Source organism: Pongo abelii, chromosome 12 (genome assembly GCF_028885655.2).
Source record: "Pongo abelii isolate AG06213 chromosome 12, NHGRI_mPonAbe1-v2.0_pri, whole genome shotgun sequence".
Lineage (NCBI taxonomy): Eukaryota > Metazoa > Chordata > Mammalia > Primates > Hominidae > Pongo > Pongo abelii.
The window spans coordinates 77,280,038-77,302,723 of NC_071997.2; the positions used below are offsets into that span (position 1 = coordinate 77,280,038).

The 22,686-nt window shown below is 41.7% G+C and overlaps 1 protein-coding gene and 1 long non-coding RNA gene across 2 annotated transcripts in view; one reads left to right on the forward strand and one right to left on the reverse strand.

Annotated features, from left to right (window-relative positions):
* Positions 1 to 22,686, forward strand: part of RTN4 (reticulon 4) — a 179,664-nt gene that overhangs the window by 28,874 nt on the left and 128,104 nt on the right. The window lies entirely within an intron of this gene.
* LOC134759643 (uncharacterized) lies at positions 301 to 21,098 on the reverse strand. Its single transcript, XR_010136181.1, has 3 exons — positions 20,980 to 21,098; positions 13,797 to 13,907; positions 301 to 2,584 (listed from the first exon to the last, which is right to left on the reverse strand). It is a non-coding gene; the product is annotated as an uncharacterized LOC134759643 (long non-coding RNA).

A 22,686-nucleotide genomic window follows, 5' to 3' on the forward strand; every position in this document is an offset into this window, starting at 1 on the left:
TCAGGAGACATCAACCATGACCTGGACTTTGGAGCTTCCTTGTTCCCTTCCAGCTCCATCCCCTGCATAGAGAAGTGAGTTTCTCCTTTGCTGACTCACATTTCAAACTGCAAAGTGGAACTGCAGACTAATTCACAAAAGAGAGAGGTGGAACAAACCAACACTTGGTGCAAAAGATGCACCAAGTCCCAGAATGAAAAAGTGACATCACAAAATATTCTAAGTGTGCCTGTCTTATTATAGACTAATGTAAAGACAGACGATTCCAAACTGCTGACTGGAAAAGTATAAATCTAGCTATATTTTCCAATAAATTGTATATTTAGCATTTTAAGATGAAAACAAAGCTTTCAACAAGTACAAAGAAAATCAAGTTTTGAAAAATGCATGGTTTCCAAAGCAAATTTGTGAGGCCATTTCAGGGAGCAATAGGCTCAGCATAGATGTTTCTTTCACAGCCCAGTTTAGTTGCCTAGGACCCAGGTTCAGAAGCAGTTGATATTCTGTTTTTGGCCAGGGAGGGATGGCCAAGAACATTCCGAAGAGCAGTGAAGGGCCTGTGTTTGGCACCAGACTATTAGACAGGTGGTTCCTTAGCCTTCTGATCCTGGGCTGGTCAGTCATGGTCTCCAGTCGCTTTGGACTGGGGGTCACCTCTCCCTCACCTTCTACAGGAGTAATAGTGCTTCTAGCAACTCTTGGGTAGGGTAGAGTTGGGATGATGTGAGTTGTGAAAGCAGGCTGATAGAGCCAATTTACCTACACTGGACTGCATGGACCCTACAGGTCCGGAGTGAGAGGTCACTTGCTGGACGGAAATCCATAATATTGTTCAATTGGAACAAGGGCCACTGCAGCAACTTCTCCCCCAGAGCAACTACCACTACCACCCTTGTCTCTTTTACCCACTTCAGAGAGACAGACAGAAGCTTTCCAAAGGAGGACAGAGTAGCCAGGGATGCTAAATGAGGGGGAGGTAGTCATAGCCTCACCTGAGGTCCTCCTCTGTTGTTTGTGAGTATTGATAAGGCTTGAATTCAGTTCCACATCGGCCTGAACATGCCCCAGTCTGTAGAAACCACAGTTCTGAAGTCCTGAGGGATCCTCTTCTACAGGTAAGCAAAGCTTCCACACATGAGGAAGAGAACACACCTTTTCCCACCCCAGGAAGCCTTGGACTGCACTGCTTACCCTCCTCGCTTTTTCTAGCAACAGCACAGGACATAGCCTTTCTCTTAATGTCAGGTCATGGTCTTCCTCCTTCTCACACCAGCGCTGGCGGTTTTTGGGGCCCTGGAATCACAGTGTGGCCAGGGCCTTCTATGTATGGACCATCCGCTGAGCTCCCAGTTGCCCACATTGATCTTGCCACAATTTTTCTTTCTACAGTTTGTTCTCATGTGTCTAGAGAGCAATTTCTCCATCTTTGTAAATGTCAGACTCTTGCTGCTTCCTCTTTTTGTTTTTAGCTATTTGGTTGCTCCAGAAACTCCAGCTGGGGGTTGGCAGAAGAAATAAAACAAGGAAGCCAGAGCCATGAGCAGCTCTGAATAAATAGGGGCTGAAGTGGCAAGGACAATGAAAAAAACAGATAATCCCCAACTCTCTTTTGATGATACAATTGGAGTTCTCCTCTGTTAGATAGTTCATCAGAGCTGCTCATGGCTGTGCTCGAGCCGCAAGGCGGGGCTGGGAGCCAGCGGCAGCGTGGATGCGGGGAGCTTCAGGATCAGGTTCCGGCAGGGCCTCTGAGGACTGCTGCAGACGCAGCTGAGGCAGCCCGGCCCCAGGCTCGCTGGAGGGGCAGTGTCTGGGGAGACGCTTCTCTATAAAAAGCTTAGAGGTCAATGTGGAGCTTCCTATTCTTTCCTCTGGCCATGCTTAGATTTAGAACAATACTAGTGTGGAAAGTGCAGCTGCTCTAAAGCCAGCAGTGTTGACGTGGTTGGGAGCCTAGACCCTTAACCCCACAGTCTGGGCTCAAGCCTTGCTTAATCACCACTTGACTTTGGCTCTGTGACCTCTGGTTTCCTCACCTGTAAAATGAGGATTTTACTGGGTTGCTGTCGGGGGGTAGATGAGGCAACATATGCCAAGCGCTTAACAAATGATAAGTGTTCAGTCAGTGGTACCTTTCTTCTTAGTATTATTTGTCGTTGTCACCACCATCATCTCAGCCCAGTGCAGGTGAGCTGGGAAGGTAGGCCTCGTATAGTCCTGAACATGCTCCCCCACAGGGGGCCTCTCAGAGCCTCTGAGCTCCTCACAAAGCCAAGGCACACTGTTTCTGGAGTTCAGTAGCATTTAATAGGAAGGTACTGCCTTGGTGGTCGCTTCCTCTTGACTGTCGCCATTGGAGCAGGATCCCCAGAGACTCATTGCAATTAGCTGCTTCTGGTGGTTGAAGCAGTTTTGAGAGCAGTGTGTGCCCACAGAGGCGGATTTCAACACGCTGAGTCATACTGCAGGGTCTGCTGGCAGAGCTGGTCACAAGGCAGGAGGCAGGCAGCAGTCAGGAAGATGGATAGACATGGGGTGAGGTAGATTTTTTGAGGACATTTCAGTGAATATCCATTCAATGTGTCTGGATAAAGGAAGGGTGGGCGTTAACGTTTTTTCAACACTTACTCTGTACGTGGCCCCTACAGTTGGGCTTTGATTTCGTTGAGTTTCCTCCAAACTAGCCAGTGGAGACCCCTCCTCCTAAACAGCCCCAGACACCCTTCTGAGTGGGTCCTTGGGAGAGGTCTGTGACTCCCAGTAGAGGGTGGGAGGTGCTGTGGAAGGGAAAGCCACTTTCGTGGGCCTGGACTGGGGAGCAATCCTCCCTCTGCTCCCACAAGCATAAGCTCTGTGGATTTATGGGAACAGGAGTGAGGAGCTGTTGAGGTTGAGTAAGGTGTCACAAAAGGCAGTGACTTTATTTATTATCTCACTATGGGATGAGATCTGCTTTCCACAGTTGCTATGGATATTTCGTTGTTTCTGTTAATACCACCATCTATTTGGGCCTAAGATTTGAGGGTGCCTCTGAAAAAGGTTTCTTTGTTATCTCTGTGCTTGCTCTGTTTTTAAAATCTCAGAAGAGTGAGGTTAAAGTGAAGGTTTTTTTTTTTCATGCAAGTATTCCAGTGATCCCTCAGGAATTATTGGAAAATAAGAAGCAACTTTGCAGCTAGCAAATTTCCCAAGGTTAGCAAGCAAGCAAGTAAAAATAAAGATGATTTGTTTTTATTTTGTTTTTATTCTTTTCTTTTTTTCAGACCTTATCCCCCATGCAAAGATATATTATTATTATTATTATTATTATTATTATTATTATTATTATTTTGAGACAGAGTCTCACTGTGTTGCCCAGGCTGGAGTACCATGGTACAAACTCAGCTCACTGCAACCTCCACCTCCTGGGTTCAAGCAATTCTTCTGCCTCAGCTTCCCAAGTAGCTGGGATTACAGGCATGCGCCACCACGCCCAGCTAATTTTTGTGTTTTTAGTAGAGACACAGTTTCGCCATATTGGCCAGGCTGGTCTTGAACTCCCGACCTCAGGCGACCTGCCTGCCTTGGCCTCCCAAAATGCTGGGATTATAGGCATGAGCCACCGTGCCTGGCCTGGCCTAGATATATTTTTAATCTGTATTTTTCCTGATGTGAGTTTGGCTTTCTATTTTATTTTTGGAGTAAACACCCTTGACATTTATTTAAAGAATGAGACAATTTTTTTTTTAAAGGATCCAAAGGGATGTATATGCATCCTCAGATAGATTGACATTGGTCTGCATTATTGATAAGTAACCAGGAAATGCTGTTTGGGAACATTTGTTTTCTTAATCAGCAAGAATTTTTTGAGCCTTTATTGGCTCTGATATGTCACAGGGTATTCCTGATTGTTCTGTTTCTTTTGATATTATTGTAACCTTGGGCAAATATCTACCATTCTAAGAAAATGGAAGGTGAGAAGGGGTACTCAGGGGCCATTTGGGCTGTGCCTCTGCTTCTTTTACAGCCGCTTTCTATTGATGAGAGGGACGAGATTCCAGAATTTTTTTTTTTTTTTTGGTGACACTGTCTCCCTCTGTCACCCAGGCTGGAATGCAGTGGCACAAACTCGGCTCACTGCAACCTCTGCTTCCCAGGCTCAAGCAATCCTCCCACCTCAGCCTCCCAAGTAGCTGGGACTACAGATGTAGGCCACCATACCTGGCTAATTTTTGTGTTTTTTTTGGTAGAGATGGGGTTTCACCATGTTGCCCAGGCTGGTCTCGAACTCCTGGGCTCAAGCTATCCACCAGCCTTGACTTCCCACAATGCTGGGATTACAGGTGTGAACCACCACGACCAGCCCTGAGATTCCAGAATTTCTTTTGTTCGTTTCACTATTTATCATCCTTCCCTTACCCAAGGTTTTTCTTACCACTTATGAGTATAAATTCAACGTCCACTCTTTTTTGGAAGAGAAAAACAGTTTTCTCCCCAGGGAATAAATAATATCCCTCTACAAGGCTAAGATTGTTTTAGGGTGCTCCCTCAGACTCCTCTTTTCTTGGCTGGGTGATTCCCTTTTTCAAATATTTAGAGGATATTTACTCTCTGCCTGGAGCTCCTGTTTGCCAAAGGGCACTCGGGTCAACATATGCTCTGAGTCACTAGCCGTCTGCTCCTTTTTCTCGGACAAACCCCTAACATGGAACATACACAGTAACACCCCCTTGCTCCAGAGCATCAACAAAGTAAACACCCTGCTCCAGTGCTTCCTTTTCTAAAAGGTGTTTTAGCAGAATCAGGGAATTGGGGCATAGTAAGTGAGTAGCAGTAACAAATATTTTCAGAGGACAGAAATTCCAGAGATAAATGTCCTTGTCAAAGGTGAGTTACCCTTTTTTCTATTTGAGGCCTACCTAGCTACGTGATACTGTACCTGTTGGTTTTTCTATAGAGTTGAAGGAATGTGAGGTATTTGCTTTTGTAAGCACAGTTAATACCAGAAGTGATCAGTAGAGAAGAAGCTGCATTTGAGTCACCCTGAGCAATTTATTATCAGCGTTGACATTTCTTTAACTTTGCATCTATTATTGAAGGGCTCAGGCTGTTCAGTGACTTTCTCCCATGCAGGCATCCACTTGCTGGGTTTTAAAAATTATGGCTGTGCTCTTAAACATTTAGTGCATTTTTATTTTTAAAGGAATTTAGCACTCTTCTAATATATAACTTTTTTTCATTTCAGTATTTCAGGAACTTAAAATTTATCAATCTTTTAACAGCTGTGGCTGAAACGTTTCAAAAGTGTGTGTATTTAAGAGTTCAATGTATAGATTTAAAACAATCCCACTTCTCATAGTTTAGAAATTGTACTTGGAGACGTGTCCAGCTGAGCCTGCTGTCACTCGGAAACGCTGCAGACCTGAAAAAGCTGCTGGCCTTGATCTTCTCTTTGTCACAGAGTTTCCTTAGGGATGTGTTTAGCACAGAGCTCCTGGAATCATTCCGTGAGGAATATGGCTGTGAAGAGCTCCTGTAGATTCTTAGTCTTACTGTTTTTGGGGATTTTAGTCATAGAAATTGGCCTATTATTAGGCTGGTGCAAAAGTAATTGCGGTTTTTGCCATTTAACGTTTTTAATTAAAAATAAAGGCAAAAACCACAATTACTTTTGTGCCAACCTAAATATTTATTTCTTTATGGGAGTCAAAGTAATAAGAGAGGAGAGGTGGGTAAGGATAGGGGCATGGCCCTGTGGCTTCTTATTTCCAAATCCAGTGTAGTCTGCTTTTATTACCCCTCTTCCCCCATCCCTCCACTAGAGCTGCTCTTACTGGTTCTTCTCAAAATTGTGTAAGAAAAACAAACACTATTCAATATGACTAGCAAGGGACTCTGAACCTACTAAACCCTCGGTTCTCAATGTATCATTCACCCTGAGTGGAATTCCAGGCCCATCCCTGATGCTAGAGCCCCTTCACCCTTCTCCCTCTCCTGCCTGGCAACAGATGAGCACTCAAGTAACTAAATGCTCTCTAGCTTAGAATTTGGGGATTACAACTGAAATGGGCAATTTTTTAAAAAATGCTTAATCACACTTCCCTATAGCTGTCCATATATCTATATACATAAAGAACTGGGCTGGGTGGGTTGGCTCACGCCTGTAATTGCAGCACTTTGGGAGGCCGAGGTGGGTGGATCACCTGAAGTCAGGGATTCGAGACCAGCCTGGCCAACATGGGAAAACCCCATCTCTACTAAAAACACAAAAATTAGCTGGGAATGGTGGCACCGCCTGTAATCCCAGCTAGTTGAGAGGCTGAGGCAGGAGAATCACTTGAACCCAGGAGGCAGAGGTTGCAGTGAGCTGAGATTGTGCCATTGCACTCCAGCCTGCGCTATATGCAGAGCAAGACTCCATCTCAAAAAAAAAAAAAAAAAAAAAAAGGACCAAATTTAACAGGATGGGAAACGTGTGTTTTAAAGTCCAGTCTCTAAGTAGCTAAAGGCATGATGAGGTTGTACAGAATCTGGTGTATATTTATCTATACCACATACAGGCTTTCCAGAGTCATGCAGAACTATTCACAATCTCTGTTTTTGTAATTATAGTTGACCAGGGGTGAGAAATCCTGAGTTGGGATCCCTGTTTGTCTGGGGAGTGGCACAGACATTCCTGATGTTCATAGATACTGGGCCTCTGGATGCCCAGGGCACCCTTTATCTACCCAGAGCCTGACTGCCATCTCTGCTCACTTTTGTATCTGCTTAGCCTGAAGTGCCTGACCTTATTCTATAAATGCCAGCCTTGTTGTTCAAATAAGAGCTTCCTTGGATTCCTAGCCACCACAAAACCCCCCAGATGTACCAGCCAGGCAGCCTCATACTGGCTGTGAGGTTTGTTCTCTCTTCCCCTGTGAGAAGGAGCAAGGGCAAGAAAGTAGGGCCTAGAGTAGCCATCACTCACCCTTTCTTTCTTTCCTTTTTTTTGGGAGGGGGTTCAGTCTTTACATTCAGCAAATTTAAATCCTTACATGATTTTTGAAAACTTATTTATGAACTGAAAATATTGCTTGCTGATAAAACTTGCTTAGATGCTATCACTGAATGTACAAGTCACTGATCATGCCAATACAAGAAAAATAAGCACATGTTTGATTATTGCAATGTGCCAGACATTCACTGAAAAAAAAAAATACATGCAACTAAACAAAACTCACTCAACAAACATCTGAGAATCTGGGCACTTCATATCAGTGTTTTGAAGTGCTTCATTAATATCTTAAGACAAGTGTATCAAAACCTTGGCATGATTTGATTTCGAGTCACCAATTTTGTTTTTATTAACATCAGAAAGTTACGGCTACACTGCCAATGCTGGGTCTGCTTAATTTGATTTAGGAGTTTAATATGACTTAACATTAAAAGTTCACACTACTCTAAAATATATAATTTTACACATACGGTGACATTCAACATTCAGGCGCTAGTGTTTTTGTACTCTTTTGGTAAACTTTCTTTAAATGTTCAAATAATCACTTTTAGGCTTACAAAACTAAATATTTGTTAAAATGTTCAATAAGACGGGGCATGGTGGCTCATGCCTGTAATCCCAACACTTTGGGAGGCCTAGGCCAGTGGATCACCTGAGTTCAGGAGTTTGAGACCAGCCTGGCCCACATGGTGAAACCCCGTTTCTACCAAAAATACAAAAATTAGCCAGGCATAGTGGTGCATGCCTGTAATCCCAGCTACTCAGGAGGCTGAGGCAGGAGAACCACTTGAACCCAGGAGGCAGAGGTTGCAGTGAGCCGAGATCACGCCACTGCACTCCAGCCTGGGCAACAATAGCAAAACTCCATTAAAAAAAAAAGTTTAATAAATATTACATGAAACTTGCAACAAAATGTATCTAGAAATTTGTCATTATCACTTATCCTTTCTTCTCACAAATGTGTGAGGCCCTGGATGAGGGATTTGGGAGACACAAAGATAACAAACTCAGTCCCAGCTCTCAAGGAGTGTACAGTGTGATGCAATAGAAGATATATGCACAGATGATTATAATATGAGAAAGAAGGAAAAGCTATGGGGGAGGAAGAAGAGGAGGAGGGCAAGAAATTCAGGGTAGGGTGAGCTGTCTCCCAAGTGGAATATGTGCATTTGAGCTGGGACTATAGATGAGGAAGGATTTGAACACAGGAAAATAGGTGAGCTATTTAGAAAATTATGGCTTTGGATCTCTAGCTTATATAACAAACCAAATACCAAATCTCAACAGTATGATATTAAAAAGTACAACCCCCCAAATAGTAGAAAATATAATTGAATATGTGCTTTTGAAAAGGTGAAGTATATTTTAAGCATAAGAGAAAAGAAATAAGATACAAAGTAAAAGATTGCTTAAAGATTTTATTTTAGAGATGGGGGTCTCCTCCTGTCGCCCAGGCTGGCTTGCAGTGGCATGATAATAGCTCACTGTAGCCTTGAACCCCGGGGTGCAAGCGATTCTCTGGCCTCAGCCTCCAGAGTAGTTAGGACTACAGGCATGTGCCACTGTACTTGGCTAACTTTTAAACTTTTTATAGAGTCTGGGGTGGGGTGTCTCTCTGTGTTGCCCAGGTTGGTCTTGTATCCCTGGTCGCAAGTGTTTCTCCTGCTTCCTTCCCCGCCCAAAGTGCTGGGATTAGGCATGAGCCACCGCACTCAGCAGAAAAGATTGCTTTTGACTACAATAAGATTACCTATCATAAACACGCTCCACAAAATAAAACAGCAAGGGAGAATGGGGAATATTTGTTACTTAATAATAGATAAAGGGTCAGTAACAATATACAGAGCTTGCATAAAATAAATTAGAAAAACAATCTCAGCCGGCATGGTGGCTCATGCCTGTAATCCCACCACTTTGGGAAACCGAAGTGGGCAGATCACTTGAGATCAGGAGTTTGAGACCAGCCTGGCCAACATGGCGAAACCCCAGCTCTACTAAAAATAGAAAAATTAGCCGGGTGTGGTGGCAAATGCCTGTAATCCCAGCTACTCAGGAAGCTGAGGCAGGAGAATTGCTTGAACCTGGGAGGCAGAGGTTGCAGTGAGCCAAGATCGTGCCACTGTACTGCAGCCTGGGTGACAGAGTGAGACTCTGTCTCAAAAAAAAAAAAAAAAAAAAAATCTCAATAGAAAAAAATGGGTGGAAGGCAACGAGTAATTCACAAAAAAGAAATATGAAAGGCCTAAAAATGTGAAAAAGTTCACATAAGTAGTAATCAAAGAAATGCTAATGAAAACAATGAGCAGGGCCAGGTGGCTTACGCCTATAATCCCAGCATTTTGGGAGGACATGGTGAGTGGATTGCTTGAGCTCAGGAGTTTAAGACCAGCCCGGGCAACACGGCAAAACCTCATCTATACAAAAAATATAAAAATTAGCCTGGCGTAGTGGTATGCTCCTGTAGTCTCAGCTATTTGAGAGGCTGAGGTGGGAAGATCGCTTGAGCCCAAGAAGTTGAGGTTGCAGTGAACCAAGATCGCACCACTGCACTCCAGCCTGGGCGACAGAATGAGACTCTGTTTCAAAAGACATATGTAACAAAAAACTAAAACAAAAAAATAAACAGATACTACTTCTCATTATTAATCTAGGAAGTTTCTTTTTTTAAAAAAATTATTATTTCCCAATGCCCAGCAAGAAAAATAGGAAGGAATGGATGTCTCTTCATTCAGAGCTACCCTTAAAAAATAAAAACAAGGCCAGGCACCATGGCTCACACCTGTAATCCCAGCACTTTGGGAGGCCAAGGCAGGTGGATCACGTGAGGCCATGAGTTTGAGACCAGCTTCATCAACATGGTGAAACCCTGTCTCTATTAAAAATACAAAAATTAGCCAGGTGTGGTGGCATGCGCCTGTAGTCCCAGCTACTCAGGAGGCTGAAGCACGAGAATCATGAACCCAGGAGGCGGAGGTTGCAGTGAGCTGAGATCGCAATGCTGCACTCCAGCCTGGGCAACAGAGCAAGACTTGTCTCAAAAATTTAAAAAACAGCCAGGCATGGTGGCTCACGCCTGTAATCCCAGTGCTTTGGGAGGCTGAGGCGGGTGGATCACTTGAGGTCAGGAGTTTGAGACCAGCCTGGCCAACATGGTGAAACCCTGTCTCTACTAAAAAAAAAAAAAAAAAAAAATTAGCCGTGTGTGGTGGTACGTGTCTGTAATCTTAGCTATTGGGGAGGCTGACCCAGAAGAGTCACTTGAACCTGGAAGGTGGAGGTTGCAGTGAGCCCAGCTAGTGCCACTGCACTGCAGACTGGGCAACAGAGCAAGATTCCTTCTCTAAATAAATAAATAAAAAGAACAAAAACACTTTATTGAGGTATAATTTACATATAAAAAGCTACATATAGGCCAGGCACAGTGGCTCATTCCTGTAATTGCAGCACTTTGGGAGGCCAAGGTTGGTGGATCACCTGAGGTCAGGAGTTTGAGACCAGCCTGGCCAACATGGTGAAACCCCGTCTCTACTAAATATACAAAAATTAACCAGGTGTGGTGGCGGGAGCCTGTAATTCTAGCTACTCGAGAGACTGGGGCAGGAGAATCGTTTGAACCCGGGAGGCGGAGGTTGCAGTGAGCCGAGATTGCGCCACTGCACTCCACCTTGGGCGACAGAGCAAGACTCCGTTTCAGCAACAACAAAAAAGCTACACATTTTTAAAGTATACAACTCTATAGAAGTCTTCTGTGAGATGTAGAAAAAGAGGGAAAAAAATAAAGTACACAGCTCTGTGGGTTTAAGGGTAAGTATATACCCATAAAACCATCACTTCCATCAAGACCATAAATATATTCATCACCTCCTAAAGTTTTCTCCCAACCCCTTTATTATTAATATTATTAATTTTTGTGTGTGTATGGTAAGAACACTCAATATAAGAGCTACCCTCTTGGACACATTTTAAGTGTACAATAGAGTTTTGTTAGCTATAGGCACTATGCTATATAATAGGTCTCCAGAACTTATTTATCTTGCATAACTGAAACTTTGTACCCTTTAATCATCACCTCCCCATTTTTCCCTTTCCCGAGTCTCTGGTAACCACAATTCTAACCTCTGCCCTGAGTTCGACTTTTTTAGGTTCCACATGTAAGTGAGATCATACAGTATCTTTCTGTTTCTGGTTTATGTCACTCTGCATAATGCTCTCCAGGTGCATCCTTTTAAAACTCATTGTTTCTTTAAATGTTTTATAAACTTTTAAAAATGTACTTCCTTTTTTTTTTTTTTTTTCCCAGAGTTTTGCCCTTGTTGCTCAGGCTGGAGCGCAATGGTGTGATATCAGCTCACTGCAACCTCCACCTCCCGGGTTCAAGTGATTCTCCTGCCTCAGCCTCCCTAGTAGCTGGGATTACAGGCATGCATCACCACGCCCGGCTTATTTTGTAATTTTAGTAGAGACAGGGTTTCTCCACATTGGTCAGTCTGGTCTCAAACTCCCGACTTCAGGTGATCCGCCCGCCTCAGCCTCCCAAAGTGCTGGGATTACAGGCGTGAGCCACCACACCCGGCCACGATAGTAACTTCTTAGATTAATAAACAGATTTGAATTGTCTTTAGAAAAACAATAGAGTTTTGTCGTACAAATTGTTTTTAGAAAATCTATAGAGTTTTGTTTTATTAATCTCTTGGATTCTCCTCTCCTACCTCCTACCCTTCAATACCAGGTCCAAAGAGAAGCAGCAGATCCCAAGCACCATGCACTGGCCTATTAGCAGGGGCTGGCAGCTGGCCATGTGTCAAGTCCAACCAGCCACCAGATTCTTGTGAGGTCTGCCAACTAAGGACGAATTTCACATTTTAAATGATTTAAAAAAATCAAAAGAAAAATGACATGCGAAAATTATATAACATTAAAATTTTTAGCGTCCTCAAATAAAGTTTTATTGAAACACAGCTATGTCCCTTTGTTTATGTGTAGTTTATGGCTGTTTTGCCATAAAACAGCAGAGTTGAGCCATTTTGGCAGAGACAGCATGGTCCATGGTCCACAAATCCTGAAAGATACTATCTGGCCCTTCACAGAAAAGGTTTGCTACCCCCTGGCCTATAGTAGTAGTTTATATAGCATCTTCAAGGGATTTCAGCCTTACAGAAACAAACTAAATTCCATTTCACTGAACATTTTGATCCCTCCTTCCCTTTCCCCCTTAATCGTCATCTGCTCCAAAGAACTGAAAAATGATTTAGGCATGATTTGGATGGAAAGTTATGAAATAAGAATATCTCATCTTTAAGGAATTTGGTGCTCATGATTTTTAAAAATGGACTTGTTAACTTTATGATTCAAAATAAAAGCAGAAGCCTTTTTTTTTCTTAGATTTCAGATGTCACATCTAAAAGTGAAATATCAGTAGGAAACGATAATAAGATTTCACATCTATTTTTCCTTTTCTTTTTTATTTGATTTGGAGGTGTCAAGATATATGAACATATATCCTACAGTGTGTGATGATTTTGTGAAATTTGAATGTGCTGATGAAATATACAATCTTTCCAATCACTTAGCTCTTATGAAGTGAAAAATTCACTTTAACATAAAAAATTAATTAATTTGCTTATTATTTATTCACACGCAGCAGTTCTTCTAGTTAATTATTCCTATGCTGCAGGATATACACAAGGCTGGTTCATACCATCAGATGAGGACAGAAATGGGGTTGATCTTTTTCATCTCTGTGTAGCTGGTACTTGCATACCTAGCACATTGCCTGGCACAGACTATGTAGCAGAAATGCATGCTTAATGAATGAATGTGGTTTGCTGATTGTTCTAAAGATTTCAAAGTTTTAAATTCCATTTGGTTTTGCATATGTATAAAAATATATACTAAATTATTTTGGATTCTGAGAAGACTAAGTATACTGTTTTTCAATACTTCAGTTATTATATTAATAACTTCAATTTTTACAGAAACTTATTGGTATTATAGAATTTCCTGAGAAGCTACCATGAGAAATCTCACTAAAATTATTATTACAATGGATAATGTATTATTTCACTCTTCTGAACAAGTTATAACAACATTGATTTTCAAAAAAATAAACATTTTCTGATTGGAAAAGTAATAAATATTTGTAAGAAATTCAGAGACTATAGGAATATGTAGGAAACGACAATGATAATCTCATCCCTGGAGATAATCCCTATTAACAACTTGTTTCTTCAGATTTTTTTCTATGCATACGCCAACATGTAAAATAATTATTATTTTACTAAAATATAATCCTACTATACAAACTGTTTGGAGCTTGTTTTTGTTCTCTCATGTTTCTATGTCAAGATTTAAAAATGCATTTTATAATTTTAGTGGCTTAATAGTTTCTATTACATGAATTTACCATTATTTGTTCACACTTTCCTGTTGACAAATATGTGATTAAAATTACATTTTAATCCAAAGTGTTTTAGATGTCAAGTAATCTAATGACAGCTACTTTTAAAAAATGCTAAGAGTAAAAAAAAAAAAAAAAATGCTAAGAGTGCTGTCAAGAGAAAAAAGAAAGAAAAGAATAAAACAAGCAAGTAAATTTTTGTTTAAGCACAAATGAACCCTAGTGCATCCTGAGAATTTCTAGCCAGTGAGCTGTAGACAACTCGGCATGGCTGATGCAATGATAGCACAATTATATGTCAGTAATGCAAGTATATAAAATTGCAGATAAACAAATGCCTTTGCTTTAAATAAACTTTGATTTAACTACTTTAGAGACTGTTCTTGTTAGATCTCCATAGGGTTTTTAGGTTTAGAGAAGATGTACCTTGAGGCTTTGTTGGGGTCTAACGGACCACCAAGGAAACATCCCACAGGTCTGCTGCTTCCCTTTCACTGTCTTCAGTTGCAGCAGTGCTGAGATCTTAACTACTCGAACCTGAAGAAAGAGTTATGGCAAATGGCTGAATAGATCAAGATTTCATAATATGAATGGGCTTCCAGACAGAACCAACATTAAGATTTATGTGATCTGGGATACGTCTTGTAATTCTACCAGTTTGATTAGAAAGGGATCTGGAGGGCTTGGGAAATGCCACCCCAATATCTCCCTGTGTTCAACTAGGAAATACAAGACGAATGTGGCTTGTCCAAGCCCCCAGTGCAAAGTAAGACCTTAACTCTGTAGTGGGGTCACTCCTAGCCAGGCTTCTGCTAATTTACCCCTTTCCAGACAAGTATAAAAAGCAGAAAGTACACTGGTGCTTGGTGACCTTATGAATGCCATTTGTTTTGTTGAATTTGGATTCCTTTACAGGAAATGTTCTAATATGTGCAAGTATTGCATCATTTAAAGTAGCAGATTAGTAGGACAAATGTTGCAGATGTAACTTAGACTAGCTCTCTAAAATAAGTCAGCATGTCACTATATATGAATAAAATGTAAGTCCGTGTTGCATATCAGATGACCCACAGTGTAAGCAGGCAACAATGACGAGGCTGGAAAGAGACTAGTAATAAGAATAATAATAGTCAATGCTTACACAGCCCTATGTGCCAGGCCCTATTCTAAGCATTTTACATGAATCACTTCATTTAAACTTTACCAGGATTCTACAAATTTAGCTACTGTTATTATTCTCTTTTCACAATTGAGAAAAACTGAAGCACAGATAAGTTGGTAAACTAGCGCCGTGTCACATACATAATATGTGGCAGAGTGGTGATTCAAACCCAGACAGTCTACCTCTGGCATCTGCACTGTTAGCCACTAGTATGTCTGAAAAATTCAAAAATTTAAAGTCAGTCTCTAGCCAACCCAGGTGAAATGAGCACCCCCCAATCCCTGATCCATGTCCTGAAATACCATTTCCCATTGTCAAAGAGCCAGGCTCCTTGAAGAAACGGCTGAGTCAAGGTCTAGGGCAGGAAATGAACAAGGGAACCCTGAAGCACTTTGTCGTATGGGTAGTGAGGAAGCTATTGAAGACTACAGGGTCATTCTCAAAAGGACAGCAGAACCAACTTAAAGAGGCTCCCAATGGCCAAAGGTGTCACAATTTTGACATCAACAGGGATAATACCAGCAATAGATTGAAACACCTCAAATATGTTTAAATCTATGAGTCCATAATGATGCTCAAAAAACTGGTCATGTTTAGAAGATGATTGGGAGGCAACTCATTATTGAACTGATAACCGGTAAATAAAGTCTACCATTTTTTTTCTGCCTTTCTTATATGAACTGTATGCCCCAGTAACTAAATAGTGCATGAGGCGAAGTTCCTGTTTAAAGAACTAATTCAGCCACTAAACAACAAAGGAATAATAGAGTCCCCTTTCTATAGCCTCTAAAGAACGAATAGGTCTAGGCCTTAAGGAGAAGTGATTGCTAACATAACAATGATACAGACAACCAAACAGTATGGACCTCCTGATGGATGAAGGAAGAATACACCCATTCATGAAGAAGTCTTGCCAAAAAGGCAAATTCAAATCTTACCAAGTTTCTTGTTCCAAATACCAATTTCAGAAAACAGAGAGGACAGAGGAACATGTTACACTACACTGGGGGAATGAAGGCAGCAAAAAACTAGACTATGTGAAAGTCTATGGAACAAATGACCTGATTTCATCAATAAATAATTTGCAAGAAAGGGGGTTCAGGGGGAAACCTATAGATTAAAAGAGATTTAAAAGGCATATTGATGAATTGCAACATGTGGACCTTATTTGGATCTTAATTTTTTAAAATTAAAAGAAATTGCATTTACAAGAAAATGGGTCATTTGAACAATGACTCGATATTGATGTTAAGAGATTATTGTTGATTTTTTTAGGTGTGATAATATTATGGTTTTAAAAAACTCTTCTTTTTTACTGATAAGATATGTTCTCTGGCATTTGCTTCAAAATAATATGCAATGGAGTTGGAGGTAAAGATAAAAGAGAATTGACTCTGAGTTGATAATTATTGAAGTTGGGTGATGGGTATTTGGAGGTTTATTATTATTCTATTATTACATAATGATTTTAAATTATTATAATAAAATGTTTTTAAAAATTAAATGCCTAAGTTTTAGGTTGCATAAAATATACACTCTTTCTGATCAAAGAATACATGAGTAATTTGGTCCAAAATATCTTAGATATTAAGATGTAGTGAACCTTTTTCTACCACCCATGACTTTAACGTATGCCCTTTCTGTGCGGTGCAGTGATATGAAAAAGATAAACTTGGGTAGCTATTGTTAAAATAAAATGTAAGAACCTTGAACTAGAAATAGGAAGACAAAGGCCAGATGGTGCTGTGTCGAGAAATACCATCAGCAATGATTTATTATAGCTTGGCAGCTATTGTTTGGGTAGATTCATTTATACTTTAGACACTAGAATTATAAGTCCAAATGAATGAATAATCCTTAAATCTCCACCACAAGATCACAAACATTTACTAAACACCAGCTTTATGCTGCGTAGTGGAAATCCGGACATGCTTCTGCTTCTAACAGGTGAAAAAGAAAATGGGACAACACTAGCCCTAATCTAAAATGATTGGAGATGTGATAAAGGGAGTACAAAGAGATACCGTAGCACAGTGCAGAGGTTAATTCCATCTAGGATAGTAACAGTGCAGAGGTTAATTCCATCTAGTATCAAAGGGAGATGGCCTTTGATAAAATTGTGTGAGGTAGAAAAAGAGATTGGGGGAAGGGCACAGAGGAGAAAGATGAGGCTGAAGGTTGATGAGGAGGGGTGGGAGTGCTGAAGGCTTCCATATGTCATTCTTGGCCCTTCAGACTCCATCTGCTTCCTGGGGGAATTTCACTTTTCCTGCTCTTGCCTATATACTAGTGATTCAAATGATTCGGAAATCCTTATCTCCAGCCCTGACCTATATCCTGAGTTCCAGAACAGCCTGTCCAAATGTCCACTCTTCATTATGGATTTCACTTCAAAGTCAACATGTTCCAAAACTGAGCTCATTATCTTTCCCAGCAACCTATTCCGTCTCTCATATTCCCAATGTTTATGAAAGTGTTCAAGATACAATCCTTAGAGGCCTGGGTGGTGTCTGCAGCTCCACCTCTGACAGTCTGCCTCTTCGAGGCCTCCTGAAGCTGCCCCTCCTCCTTCCCCCGCTGCTGTCGCCTTGCTTCAAGCTTTGCCATCTCTCGGGCAATAGCAAGAGTCTGCCAATTGCTCTTTCTGCCTCCAGTTTCTTCTCGTTTTGATCTTGTTTTCTATTATTCTCTTAAAGTACCAGTGTTCCAAAGCTTTCTTTACAAGAAGTACCTGGGGTTTGATTACAAATGCAGAATTACCAGGCTCCAGGCTTCCCCCCAACCGCAGAAATTCTGATTCTGAGTCTGGATTGGGGCCAAGGATTTTTTTTTTTTTTTTTTTTTTGAGACAGGATTTCACTCTGTCATCCAGGTTGGAGTGCAGTCGCACAATCAGGGCTCATTGCAGCCTTGACCTGCTGGGCTCAAGCAATCCTCCTTCATCACAGTTTAGCTCTTACTCATCTTTTCCAAATACTTCAACATTAAATTGCTTAGTGGCCATGCCTTAGTGCGTGCTGTGCCCTCTGCCCAGAACTTCTCTTGGCCTCTTGTCTGCTTGGTGAACTTTTTTCTTTATTGAAATCATTGCTCAGATATCACTATCTTAATATAATCTCCCCTAAGTACTGGGGCCACAGTGAGGGGCTTTGGCCTAGTTGCTCCCTTTAAAATTTGTGCATGCCCAAATAAATACCTCGCATCTACCTAACAACTTTGCAGTTATCCATTTACAATGACTGTCACTCCAACTACACCTCATCCCTTGAGTGTAGGGAAGCCTTTCTTAGTAGTTTTTGTATTCCTGGGCCCAGAAAGCTGCCTGGCACAGGACAGAAGCTTAATAAATAGTAACTGCTGCAGCATGACGGAAGGAGCAGAGGGTGTGGCGGAGGAGTGCTAGCATGGCACCCAGATCTCAGGGCAGGAGACAAAACTGGAAAGTAGCTTGCGTTCAGATTGAGAAAAAAACCCAAAGCAACACTGAAAACCTTGGACCTTAACTTCCAACTAAGACGAAAGTTTTATTCCTAAGTGGGATTATTTAGCCAGAGAAAGGCTATGGTTAGAGCTTTGATAATGTGGTGCAGGATGCTGAGAACAGTCTGGGAACTTAGACTTGAGACTGTGGAGATAATGCTGATGAGGAGTGGGTTCTGGGAGAGAACCTTGAGAGATATATTAGATGAGGCCTGATGAATGATAGATTCCAGGGATGGGAGAATGAGGAATCAAAAATCACTTGGAAGCTCAGCCAGGAGATCAGGGTCAGCATCAGCAGTGATAAGTCATGGTGGTATCATGCACTCTTTTTTTTTTTGAGACAGAGTTTTGCTCTTGTTGCCCAGACTGGAGTACAATGGTGTGATATTGGCTCACAGCAACCTCCACCTCCCAGGTTCAAGCGATTCTTCTGCCTCAGCCTCCCAAGTACCTGGGATTACAGGCATGCGCCACCACACCCGGCTAATTTTGTATTTTTAGTAGAGATGGGGTTTCTCCATGTTGGTTAGGTTGGTCTTGAACTCCTGACCTCAGGTGATCGATCCATCTGCCTCAGCCTCCCAAAGTGCTAGGAACAGGCATGAGCCACCGCACCCGGCCCAGCATGCACTCTTATATGATGAGATGAGAATGGTACTTTACCTCTGTAGTCTCTCTCCCAATAACCCATAACCACTGTCCCATTAGGAGAAAAGCATCAGATAAATCCCAAGTGAGGGACATTCTACAAATTGCCTGATCAGTCCCTGCTTAAAACTGTCAAAGGTAGCAAAAACAGGGAAAGTCTAGGAAACTGTTAGAGCCAAAAGTAGCCTAAGGAAGCATGACTAAATGCAATGTGGTATCCTGGATGGGATCCTAACAGGAAAAGAGCATTTGAAATCTGCATAGAGCCTGGCCTGGGCAACGTAGTGAGATCCCCATCTCTACAAAACAAAAATTTAAAAATTAACCAGGTGTGGTGGCGTGTGCCTATAGTCCCAGCTATTTAGGGGAGCAGGGGGCAGGGGGATAGGGAGTGCTGAGGTGGAAGGACCACTTGACCCTGAGAGGTCAAGGCTACAGTGAGCCCTCATTAAGCCACTTACACTCCAGCCTGGGCAGCAAAGTAAGACGGGGTTTCAGTCAAAGAAAAGAAAAAAATCTGAAAATTGTGGGCTTCAATTAATAATATATCAACATTGGTTGGTTCATCAATTATAACAAATGGACCTCACAAATATAAGATGTTAATTTTTAAAATTATTTTATGAAAATTAATTGAAGGTAGATGATGATGTGGTTAACCTCATAATAATATATATATTTTTTTGTCTGTGTTTTTTTTTGAGACAGGATCTCACTCTGTCGCCCAGACTAGAGTACAGTGGCACGATCTTGGCTCACTGCAACTTCTGCCTGACAGGTTCAAGCGATTCTCCTGCCTCAGCCTCCCAAGTAGCCAGGATTACAGGCACATGCCCCTACTGCCCAGCTAATTTTTGTATTTTAAGTAGAGACGGGGTTTCACCATGCTGGCCAGGCTGATCTCGAACTCCTGACCTCAGGTGATCCACTTGCCTCAGCCTTCCAAGTGCTGCAATTACAGGTGTGAGCCACCGCGCCCAGCCTTATTATGTTATTTGGATATTGCATGTTGTGTGGATGGTGTATGGCAACAATACGGGAAATAAAAGGGGAGGACTTGTGTGGACTAGGAGGTCACTCGGGAACCATGGTTATTTCATTGGTATTCAAAATCTGAAGCTTCTTATATGAATTTCTTGCTGTGCATCTCTTGCTTTCACTTTTGGATATTAACACTCAAGCCTGTCTCAAGTCCACTTCATTCTTTGCTTGACCTAACTTAGGGGTAACTGTCAGTCTTACACAGACCTGATGTTAGCACCATGGTTCCCTGTGCCTTGAACGTTTTCCACTAGATTGTCTCCTAGTCAGCTCTTCCTTGTCATTCATCTCAAATGTCCCCTCCCCAGAAAGCCTCCTTTGATGACCTGATCTAAAGTAGCCCCTCCCCAGTCACTCCACACAGCATGACTCTGTTGTGTTTTGTTCATGGCTCTTATCACTATCTAATATTTACTTGTCTGTTTACTTGTTTATGGTATGTGGCGTATTTTCCCATTCAAACTGAAGTCCCATGAAAGCAGAAGCTCACCTGATTGATCACTGCTCAATATTTAACTGCACAACAGTACCCAGAGTGCTAGTGATGCTCAGGAATTATCTGCTTAATTAATTCATGTAAAACACTTTCTTAGTCAGCTTGGCGACTGTCACAAAATAGCATAGCCTGGGTGGCTTCAACAACAAACATGTATTTCCTACAGTTCTGGAGGCTGAAAAGCCCAAAACGCAGGTGCTGATGGATTCCTGGTGAGGGCTTTCTTCCTGGCTTGTAGACAGCTGCCTTCTCACTGTGTCCTAATGTGGTGGAGAGAGAGATCTCTCCTTAGAAGGCACTAATCCCATCATGGGGACTCCACTCTCAGGGCCTCATCTAAACTTAATTACCCCCCAAAGGCTCCACATCCTAATACCATCACATTGAGGGTGCAGCTTCATATGAATCTTGGGGGAACATGATTCAGTCCATAACAAACACCATTATGGCTCCATCCGCTCTGCCACCCAGATACATTAGTGTAGGATATTAGTGATTGTAAGAAAATTGTGACTCTTTCATGCTATTTCCATGTCCCTCTCATATTCCATTTATAAATAGAATAAAAGCAAGAAAATTCTCTTCCTTATAATTCCTTTCCCAATTCTATTTCCCTTAGAAAAAGCAAACCATTCAAGTAATAGAAGCATAGCTAAATGAAATGCATTATATCCTTGCCAGACCTTAACAGGGAGTTAGTTAAGGGGCCCTCAGACTGCCTTCCTCTGGCTGTAATCAGAGGAGGAAGCAATTGAGAGGTTTACCCTTTTTCCTCTTACCAATTTCTCTTCTCCTTTTCTCCTTCATCTGTGACTCTTTCCTAATCCCCCCTGGCCTGGTGAAGGGAGAGGTATGGGTACCCTTGCACTCTCCAGATCTCAGGAAAGATGCAGAGAATGACTCAGGGCTTCTTCCGGAAGAAGCATCACCTCTAAGCTATGCTGCGGAATCACTTAGAGGTTATGAGTGCAAGAACTTTCCTCAACATAATAAACACCCTTCTGGCCTAACAGGAGAATGAAGAATATTTTCTTTGGGCCCAGGGACATTATTGCTTAATTTATTCTATATATATATAAAATAAATTAAATATACATAGAATAAATTATTTAAATATAATATACACACATATGTTTATGTGTGTGTGTAAATAAAACAACATACAGGCATACATGCATTTAGCCATTTAGAGTTCAACAGCATTTCAGTTGTATTTTTTAGCATTTCAACCACAGAAACTGTTGAACTAGGCACTTACAGGTATTACTAAGAGCAAATACAAATTCTATATTAATGTGTATGACATTTCTTCATTAAAGAGCTGTCACTATAATTGGCTGGCCCATAAATGTGCATCATAAGCTATCAAAACACAGGCATTTTCAAGCAACTCTTAGAACAATGCAAGGCTCTTATCGTCTGATATTTACACATGCACACACACATACACACACACAATGGTTATTTTTGTCAGTGGTCAGAACTCAGTAAGCAACACTGAATAGATAAGTGAAAAAGTGAATTTTTAAAATCAAACAAAAAAGTTTTACCCATTGGGAAAATGTCTATGAAGAAGAAGAAAATGCCAAGGGGCAAAACTGGCTACTTGGAAAGAATAAAACTTCACCCCTGTGTGAATTTTCCTGGGGCTGCTGCTAGCTCTAGTGTGAGGCCTCTGCTTTCTCCAGGGGAGCCCCCAAACAGAAATTGGAAAAGGGCATCTACATATATATGTGGTCAGTTTTACCTGACTTACAGGAAGGAGTTAAATGACAAAACTAATGAGTGAGGCTTTTACCAGGTGCCATAATTGGGTGTGGCCTCTGACAGAGGGCAAGCAGGAAACAAGTGAAACTCAGGTATACTCATTCCACAAGTTTGTATTGAGCACTTTTTTCTGCCAGGTGGTGTTCTAGGAGCTGGGGATAAAAAATCTCTCCCTTCGGGCCAGGCGTGGTGGCTCATGTCTGTAATCCCAGCACTTTGGGAGGCCGAGGCAGGCAAATCACCTGAGGTGGGGTGTTTGAGACCAGCCTGACAACATGGAGAAACCCCGTCTCTACTAAAAATACAAAATTAGTCGGGGGTGGTGGTGCATGCCTATAATCCCAGCTACTAGGGAGGCTGAGGCAGGAGAATTGCTTGAACCCAGGAGGCGGAGGTTGCGGTGAGCTGAGATAGCGCCATTACACTCCAGCCTGGGCAACAAGAGGGAAACTCCGACTCAAAAAAAAAAAAAAAAAAAAAGAAAAGAAAAGAAAAAAAATTTCTCACTTCATTGAGCTTCCTTTTTTTTTTTTAAGTCATGGTCTCACTCTGTCGCACAGGCTGGAGTCCAGTGGTGCCATCTCAGCTCACTGCAGCCTCAAACTCCTGGACTCAAGCAATCTTCCCACCTCAACCTTCCAGGTAGCTGGGACTACAGGCACGTGCCACCATGCCTGGCATGGTTTGGCTGTGTCCCCACCCAAATCTCAACTTGAATT